We start from the raw sequence: 9701 nt of genomic DNA on the forward strand, positions 1-9701 counted from the left end.
GCTACAATATTGACCTAGTAATGATATGCCACATGAAGCCTTTTTTTATATTGAGTCTGATTAAGTTGGATGCTAGCTGACCATAACGAGCGCACATATATATGTATCTGATCAGCAAAAATTTGTAAAAGTTTGATTTTAATTATAAAAATGCTTAAGAGTATCTATTTTATTCTATCATGCCCTCTAGGATGACCAAAAAAAAATCCATATTTTTTTGTTTTATTTCTATTTTATTATTTATATAAAATACTCAATAAAAAATAAAATTATCTCATCTACAAGAATAAAATTTTGTTTTGTTTGATATATTTAATTTAATCGGCATCTAATTTAGTTTTGCTTTTCATTTGAATAGTTTCTTCATCAAATTGTTCGAGGCATAGGACATTTTTGAATCCAATAATAGTTGTTATACTTGTCATACATATATTGTTTTTCTCTTTGCCTTTCTTTAGCAAGTGGTACAAGTAAATAATTTAATTGAAGAATTCCTCATTTTTAAATTTATTCATCTGATATAATTTTCAATCAATGCTTGGGGTCTGTGAAAATATGTTGATATTTTAGGGCCTTGGGGTCCTCGGTGGTTTCTTCTTTGGGTCATTTTTTTTCCCTTTGTAGGCTCTTCTTTTTTAAGTTATATTTTTTTTGTTATTTATCCATTATTTTTTTTTTGTTGCAAAGAAATCAAGTAATCTATTTTACATTTCATGAAATTAAGGAGGGATCTACCTCTTTTTTTTTTACGAGAAGAGAAGACACCACATGGTCATAGCATAATTATAATCAAGTATTACACTAAAATTGGGCGACCTTTGTTTATAACATGATACAATGGTCATAACCATCATTAAATTATGTTACCACAAGTTATATGGTTGTATACTAATTTTTGTATTAATATATGCAAAAAAATATTTTTGTTGATTTAACCTTACCTAATGTTCTAACGGCAGGGCTAGTAATGCAAAAATACAAGATTGAAAAGATTGATTTTCGTATCATTTTCAATCAAACAAGAATCTTACGATAAGAACCATTCCTACATAGACCTATTTCTAATTGACCGATCCTAAAATACAACACCAAAAGAATGATGAAACACTATAAAAGCCATGAATGCGGAATTAATTTTGCTGTAAAATGGGTTCTAAACAACAAATGCTCTAGCTTTCTTATGGGTTCCAATCCAATGAAATCCCTGTACCTCAATAGGCTCATACCACTCCACAAAGAGTTTCTTCACATGATAACTCTAAACCGTCTAAACACAAGTCAATTGATATTTACAATAATTTCAAAATAAAATAAAAAGATATGGCTTTTCACAACGCATCTTTTTTTTTTGCCTTTTCATTCCTTTTTTTTTTTCCTTTCACATATGCAATCTCATGAAGGCAAAAAGATTGATTAAATTATATCTTTATTAAAAATATTAGTGCTTTTTATTTTACAAAATATAATGAATATAGCAATTTGACATACATCACTTTTTGGGGTAAAAATTTGTCATACATCATTGACAACTAAACTGTCCTGCATGTACTAACATTAAACTTGATGCATTTCAGTAACTGAAAGCCCCAAGTTGGTCAATACACCAGAAAAATAGTATTTGCAGCAGTTATTGCGCCGAAACCACGGCAGCTTTCCCATCGCATGGCTAGCGGGATTGTGATTGTATCCTTCGTGCTCTACCACCGTTGGATCAGCAACTGCACAGCTCTTAAAGCAACTCGAATCCATCATTTTTTTTTTGCTAAAGAAAAGAGGAAGGTGGAGGAAGGGACAAGCCCACCCCCGCATAGCAGCGCCCACTGGACCTCCATTTTGCCAGGAGAATGTTCGATACGGGCAGAAATGGTTGTATGTTGGGCACCCCGGCCGATTTTATTCATATCCTTCCCATCCATAGGCTCGGCTCGGTTAGCACAGCAGTACGTTCTTTCAGACCTCGTGTTCAAGCAGGGAGCATCCGATCTCCACAATTTAATCGACGTCCGAATATTTTGAACTCGAAAATACTTAATTAGAAATAAGGTCACGTTTTTACTGGGCTACTACCTCCGTAGTAATCCGTTATTTCTCTACCTAAAGATGTCTCGGAGCGACCGATGGATAATCCAATGGTGTCTGAAGGATGCAATATATTTTTTTTTTTACAAAAATAATATTTTATGTAGCTCTTATTTGGGTGCCAAATAAAAAAATAAAATAATATAATAAAAAAAGGTACAACAAAGTTCGAGTCCCGATATTCTGAGCTTCCACGCTCCTTTGGGATGGTTGGTGTCAGAGTCATGGTAGTTGGACGGGAAGTGGTCTTGGGGCCCATCCCACCTACTTTACTTGCACCAAATAGTCTAACTGGGTGGGTTAGCCATGCGTTGCAGCGAACTCATCCCATTGATTGCGGTAAGCATTGGAGAGAAATCCTCTTTTAGTCTTAAAAAAAATATTAACTATTAGATTGATGTAGCAAACACAAAAAAAAGTCCATTCTTCGAATCAGAAGGTAGCAGCCATGAGGGAGAGTTTGTGGTTCACAAACCGGGAAATTGGAATGAAAATCAAAATAAGCTATATTTTCTTGACGCATTTTTAATTTTGTGATCTAAGTCAAAATCGAAATTCAGAATCAAAATGGTTATTTGAATACTAGAAAAGAGTCAATATTAGATTTTCGAAGATTAGAGAACTTCCCATTTTTTGCTTCAAAAATCTGAAAATAAGAAACAGAACTGCCCCTAAATAAATGGCTGAAATGGAAGTCATTCGTTTCTCATTTTCTATTCTAGAGCCTAAATCCTTCTAACGAAACATGCCTCTTAACCTCTGCTGGTATGAAGGGATGGATAAGAGGAGAAGGATGGATGGGGGAGAAAATAGATGGATCTTCCATTCATCTCCTCTTTTTTTTGGGAGGTAAAACATAGAAGTATAGATGGGGATGATTTCCTCCTCTCTTTGATATAGGAAGACTGAAAAAAATGATGGATGATATTTGTATAATATTTTTACCAAACCACCCTTAATAAAAATATTATTATATCAATTTATAACACTTATTTATATTAAAAAAAAGTAGGACAACATATAAGCTTATAATTTCTAAATTCATAATTATATAAAATATATATATAATTTTAATATTAATTTGATTTACAAATAATTTTCATATAAGGTAATTTATGTATATAATTAATTAATTAATTTAATTAATTTAAATAGTTAATTAATGCTATAAAAATAGCTAACCAAAAAAATAGCGAACATAAATAGAAAAAATAGAAAGCATGCTTAGGTTTTGTCGAAATATTAATGAGGAATAATTTTATTCAATGCAGATATCCATCCTCTATATGCTCCTCCATCCATCCCTTTTTTGCATATAATTGGTGGGGCGAGGATGGATAGATAATGTCTCATTTCAATCCATCTTTGTCAACCCAAATGGTGGATGGGGCCATCAATCCTTCTCATGCAACAACGGATTTGACTGCCATCTCGCACCAGCTTCTATTCACTCCTGTGATCGATGGCCCATATTTCAAACAGCACTTTATGTTCGTGGGGTAAGGCACGCAATTGGTGCTCCTATCAATAGCATCAATGCCTCCCATCGAAGGGTCTTGGTTCTGTGGATGGGTCGAGAGAGAGAGAGAGAGAGAGAGAGCAAACGAATTCTATGAGAACCAAGGATCCCGAATCCTTGAGAAGTTGAAATCATGAGCTATTGAAATAGAGAGCATTAGATTAGCAATCCTGTGGTCAGCTTCAGAATTCAGCTTCCAGGTTAGTAAGCATGCCAAGCTCCTTTAAAAAAATTATTAGATATTTAGTGTCTGACATTCTAAAATCTTAAATCCTAGAACTATATAGGTATGATGATGGTATGGTATGAAAACTTTTCTATTCTCAAAATATTTCCTCCTTCCAAATTATCTCCTATAATACTTTATTAAATCTTCTTCTAACTTATCTCTGACTACGTCGTAACTTATAAGGATGGACTCCTCCTAAATTATTCTACTTGCACGCAGAGAGAGAGAGAGAGTACGAGACAGAAGATGGAGCAGACGAATCTGGAGAGAGATGAGAGGAGAAAGAGTTAATGAGCTCTCTTTCATAAAAAAAGATGAGTGTGACTTATTAAAAAATATAGCATAACTTAATAAGAGAAAAAGTGTAATTATTATAAATGTCAATAATGTTTGTTGATCCCCTTAACCTGCCTAGGTTGGATTTTTAATAAATCCTAACTTTAAAAAGCTCAAATATTGATTCTTCTATTTTTTTCATTAACTTATTTTGAGTGCATTCCTTGCCTCTGGATTCCAGCCACTTGTCATCTCGCCCGGAAGATTCTGCTGACATTAAGTTGGTGATTCATATGGTATAAACCATTTAGATGGGCGATTCATATGGTTTTAATTGGTGAATAAGCGTCAAGTATATAAGATTAATGTCGATGGCATTAAATAGATATAAATTATTTTGTATGATGCGGCATATGAGTCATGACGTAGCATATAAGATGATGACATGGTATATGTATAATGACTTAGCACATGCAGTAGAATCTTCTATCCAAAAGTATCTAATTGTCAAGTGCCACATCATCACCCATGTACCACAAATTATATTTTTGGTCCTCTAAGTTCCACAAATATTTTTATATAGCCTTTATAGTTTAAAGATCTCTAATTAGGTTCCTTAATTTTCAAGTGTGATTTAATGTAAAACAAATATGAAAGAGAACAGTTAAAACTAATATGAAGAGGTTATATATATATATATTATATATAAAGTTACAATAATAATACATTATTACATTACCGATTCTACACCGTCTTCAATCATATCCTTAACCTCACCTCCTTTCCTCCTACTTCCACTAGAATAGACATAAATATATACAAGAGAAAAAAAAATCTACACCACCATGACTTGCATATAACACCCTATTACACGTTATTCATTTAACCTTCCATTCTATCTCTTGATCCTATTTTTTCTAAAAGGCAAACAGAGAGAGTCCAATACCGAACTCAAAAAGAATGGAGAGCAAAAGAGGATGAAAAAAATAAAGAAAACAATTTCTATTTTTAATTCATTTGTTCTCCTGGCTTTCCCATTCTACTCCAGCCAGGGCAAATGCTTGAGATCCTTAGTCACATACCCTATGATCGCGGACCGATCCTTCTTCAAGGAGAAACTCGGCAACGGCAGCGAAATTGAGAATGCCAAACCTGCATACTTCTCTATCTCTGCCATGGCAGCCTTAAGCCTAATTTTCCTTGAGACCATCTTTGGGTCCGACCCCAACCTCCCCATTCTGAACACCACTGCCATCTCTAGCTTTTTAAATGCATCCAGCAACTCGCCCTGCTTCAGAACCGTGACCTGCTCCCCCAAGCCAAAAAGGCTCCATTAAATCATACTTGAAGATCAAGGATCTAATTAAAGATTTTTAAACCATAAGGACCATGTAAAATCTTTGTGAATCTTAAAGGACCAAAACATAATTTATGATACATGGATAAAGGTGTAGCACTCAGCAATTAGACACTTTTGGGCAGAAAATTTTACGGCTTGTGCCACATCATCACCCATATGCCAAGCCATCAAAATAAAAAAAAAATCATTTGTTATACCGCAGCATCACCCACATACCACATCATCACCAATTGGTCACATAATCATCTATTTAAGCAGTTTTTGCTATGTAATCAGCCACATAAACCGAATAATGCCGGTGGGGACTTCTGATGAGAGAAAATGGTTAGAATCCGAGGAAAAGACTATATTAAAACAGTTGAGAAAAAATAGGAACCAAATTTGAGCTTTTTGAAGTTTAGAAACTTAACCCAACCTAAACTTGGAGGACCAAATGCATAATTTACCTTTATTTATAGTTAGTAAAGTCATGGAGGTGGTAAAAGGCCTGCAAAGTGGATTAAATTGATCCCATTCCAATCTAGAAACAACCCAATATTAATCGGCTCCAATCCAACTCAATTGTATGTGAATTAAGCTTGAAGTCAAAAACATGACTTATTTCTAATATGGATTGAATGATCATTAAATTCCCAATCTAGGCTAACCCAAATTGATCCAACAATAGTTAATATATATTTCAGAACCCTCCTTAAACATAAATCTGTTCCATAACATTGTTACTAATAGTTTGTGTTGCCTTATGCAGTATTTGTTTCTAATAAACAATTTGTTTTTTTTATTATTTTATTATATAATATGTTCATGATATAATTAGATAATCAATTTATACATATTTAATATTCTTTGTGTTCAATTATTTCTAATCCAAATTTTATCAAAATATATGATGGATTGATGAAATCAACATTATACTCAATTAATCCAATCCAAATAGAATAAGGTTAGGTTCAATTATTTGATCTGAAATAAATATGGCGTGGGTTAGGGTTGTACCATCTCTATTCCAACCCAACTTGTTTGTAGCCCTAGTTGGTACAAATGACCTAAGTTTGAGTCTCACCCTTACTCCACTTTGGCTGGATTTTCTCCCATCCTAGCCCACACACATTAAAATTTATATTTTTTAAAAAACAAAAGGAAAGCAGAAGAAGAAAGAATAAATATAAGAACCTACAAGATTGAGATTCAACAATGGGAATCAAACCATGATATAACAAAGCTTGGGGGAACTTAAGATTCTCAAGGAAACCTCCTAAATGAGTTCTTTTGGAACAACTTAAACTTTAGCTTGAAATAAACAAGTCAGTTCAAATGCACTACATAACAATTCAAGCATGCTTCACTGATAGGTCCCAATCAGAGGAAGGAGCCAGTCGAGAGAGAGAGAGAGGGATGGTTTATTTACTCCTCTCTTCGGGTGAGAGAAAAAACCCATGCAAGCAATGCTCTACTTTTTTCTTGGGGTGAGAGCAACCCGGTTACAAAAAAAAAGAAAGCAATACTCAGAACTAAACTATCTCCTCCTCCTTCCCAGCTCTTAATCCCCTCCCCATGATGTGTTACCCGAGCCTTCACTCATCAGCACCGTTCTCGCTTCGGAGCATCGCTACTACTTTTCTTTCCACGTCTACGTGAAAGCCAAGCCATCGTGCGTCATCACCATTCCCCACGTTCTCACTTCGGAGCGCCTCTACCGCCTTTCTTCCCACGTTCTCATAGGAGCCGGGCCATCGCACACCAACACCGCGCCCAACATCTGCGCTTCGGAGAGCATGCATGGTGGTTCTTCCTCCTCCATCTTCGCGACGTGGTTCTTCCTCCTCCGTCTTCATGACGTGGTTATCAGCAGAGCCACGTGCATGGCCCCTCGTCGAGAGCCCTCCAACTTTCTGCTTCATCGAGGTAGACTCCTCCATTTTCCCCTGCGAACCAGGCGCGAAGCTGTCAAGGCCTTGGCTATCAAGGAGGCTATCGAGGTCGTGGCTGATGGCAACCAGGTAACGTGGGTTCGGCCTACGGACTCGCTGAGACTGGCAGATTTGGGAAGCTCATCGCCCCCATCATCCCCTCCCCCTTCAAGCAAAACCTTGTCCTCAAGGTTCGCTCCGGGATACTTCTCCTTCATCAGTTCATACTCTTCCTAGGTGGCGCCACTATACAAAGATTTCTTCAGGCAATGAGCGCCACTGTATAAGGATTTTTTCTGTAAGCTTCCCTCCCTTGCGGACCCATCGGTAATCCCTAACCAGTTCAGGCTCGAGCATCAGGTTCCCGTCCTCTTTTATTGGTGGCGGATCAGTATAGGGGGTCTAGCCTTCTCCCAATGTTCTTTTGAGGAGCAGTTTTGGTAGCGCCAACCGGTATGCTACTGACCCTATACGCTCAGTTATTTGTTAGGGGCCGAAGTACTTCTAAGCTAGCTTTTAGTGAGCTCATCGGAAGACGGTCTGTTGCCAATATGGAGGAAGTTTTAAGTACACACAATCTCCTTCTTTAAAGATAACTTTCCTCCACTTCTTGTTTGCCTGTTGTTTCATGCGGTTTTGCGCCTTTTCCAAGTTTCCCTTCAGCTTCTTCAGCAATTGGTCGCGGTCGACTAGGTTTTTGTCGATCTCATCGACGGCTGAAGCTCCTTCCATATACCGGGCAATTGAAGGCGAAGCTCTTCGTATGAGGCTCGAAATGGAGTCATCCCGGCGGTCGAATGGAAGGTGGTGTTGTACCAATACTCCGCCCAAGCTAGGTTGGCCTCCTATGACTTGGAAAACCGACTGCATAAATATCTGAGGTACTGCTCCACACATCTATTCACCACTTCAATCTGGTTGTCCGACTGTAGATGATAAGCTGAACTCATGTTAAGAGAGGTCCCCTGGAGTTTGAAGAACTCTTGCCAGAAGGCGCTCACAAACACAGGGTCTCGGTCACTCACGATGGACCGCGGCATCCCATGTAAACGGCCGATTTGATTCAAAAAACTCGGCCCCTTAGTAGTATATGGATGGGAGAGAGACAAGAAATGAGCGTATTTGGTTAGCCGATCAACGACGACTAGGATCATGACTTGCCCTAGACCGCGGTAACCCTTTAATGAAGTCCAAGGAGACGTCTTTCCAGACTTGCATCGGTGTTGCTAGAGGTTACAGTAACCCAGCTAGAGCTTGTGCTACATACTTATGCTACTGGCAGACCGCACACTCCGCTACAAACCTTTCTCATTGATTCCCAGTGGAAGGCTTGAGAGATTCGTTTATAGGTTCTCAACACCCTTGAATGACTGCCGATCTTGGTGTTATGGAAATCCTCTATTAATTTGGAACACATGGATGACCTTGGTGGAATCAGAACCTTGTCCTTATAATATAGAATTCCTCCCTTAAGTCGGCAATCTTTCATGTGGTCCGGCGCGGCGTCAAGCTGCCTGAGTTTGCTTCGCAAATAAGAGTCTTCTCGGTTGGCAGCCCGTATCTCCTCCCATATGTCAAAGAGCAGCCGACTAATGGCATTAAGGAGGGCTGCTTTGGGTTGGCGAGACAAAGCGTCTGCAGCTGTGTTTTCCTTTCCAGGCTTATAAATGATCTCATACTCCACATACGCACTGCTTCCATGATCACCAGCATCTCCTTGGCATAAGTGGACCATCCTTTCCTTGTTAGGCCCAGGGCCTTGCTCATGTAGACAATCGGTCTCCCATCCTATATTAGCACCGCTCCGATGCCCTTGTCGGAGGCATCTGCTTCAATGACAAACATTCCCAAAAAATTTGGCATCATGATCACCGGAGTGAATGTCATGGCTTGCTTTAGATGATGGAAGGCCTGTTCAGCCTGGGAGTTCTACTAAAACTGCCTTTTCCTCAACAGAGCTGTCAATGGTGCAGCAATGATCTCGTAGTCCTTAACGAACTTCCAGTAATCCCCGGTCAGCCCAAGAAATCCTTGTAGTTCTGTCATTGAGTTGGTTGTGGCCATTCCAGTATAGCTCGAATCTTCATGGCATCTCCTGTACTTCCTTGGCCGAAACCATGTGGCCGAGGTACTCGACTTGCTGTTGCCCAAAAGAACATTTGGAGGGCTTGAGGTAAAACTGGTGTTCAGTGAGAATCTTGAGGGTTTCATTCATAAGAACTAAATGCAATTCCCAAGTTGCACTGTAGACAAAATGTCATCGAAGAAAACCAAAACAACTTACGCAGGAACCTCTAAAAAATTGAGTTTATTGCTGCTTGGAATGTG

General features: G+C 38.1%; 1 pseudogene; it reads right to left on the minus strand.

The window, feature by feature from the left end:
- Positions 1-9437, minus strand: part of LOC103708842 — a 44155-nt pseudogene extending 34718 nt beyond the window's left edge.
- Between the last annotated feature and the right edge of the window lie 264 nt (positions 9438-9701).

The sequence above is a fragment of the Phoenix dactylifera genome, unplaced genomic scaffold (genome assembly GCF_009389715.1).
Source record: "Phoenix dactylifera cultivar Barhee BC4 unplaced genomic scaffold, palm_55x_up_171113_PBpolish2nd_filt_p 000328F, whole genome shotgun sequence".
Taxonomy (NCBI): Eukaryota; Viridiplantae; Streptophyta; class Magnoliopsida; order Arecales; family Arecaceae; genus Phoenix; species Phoenix dactylifera.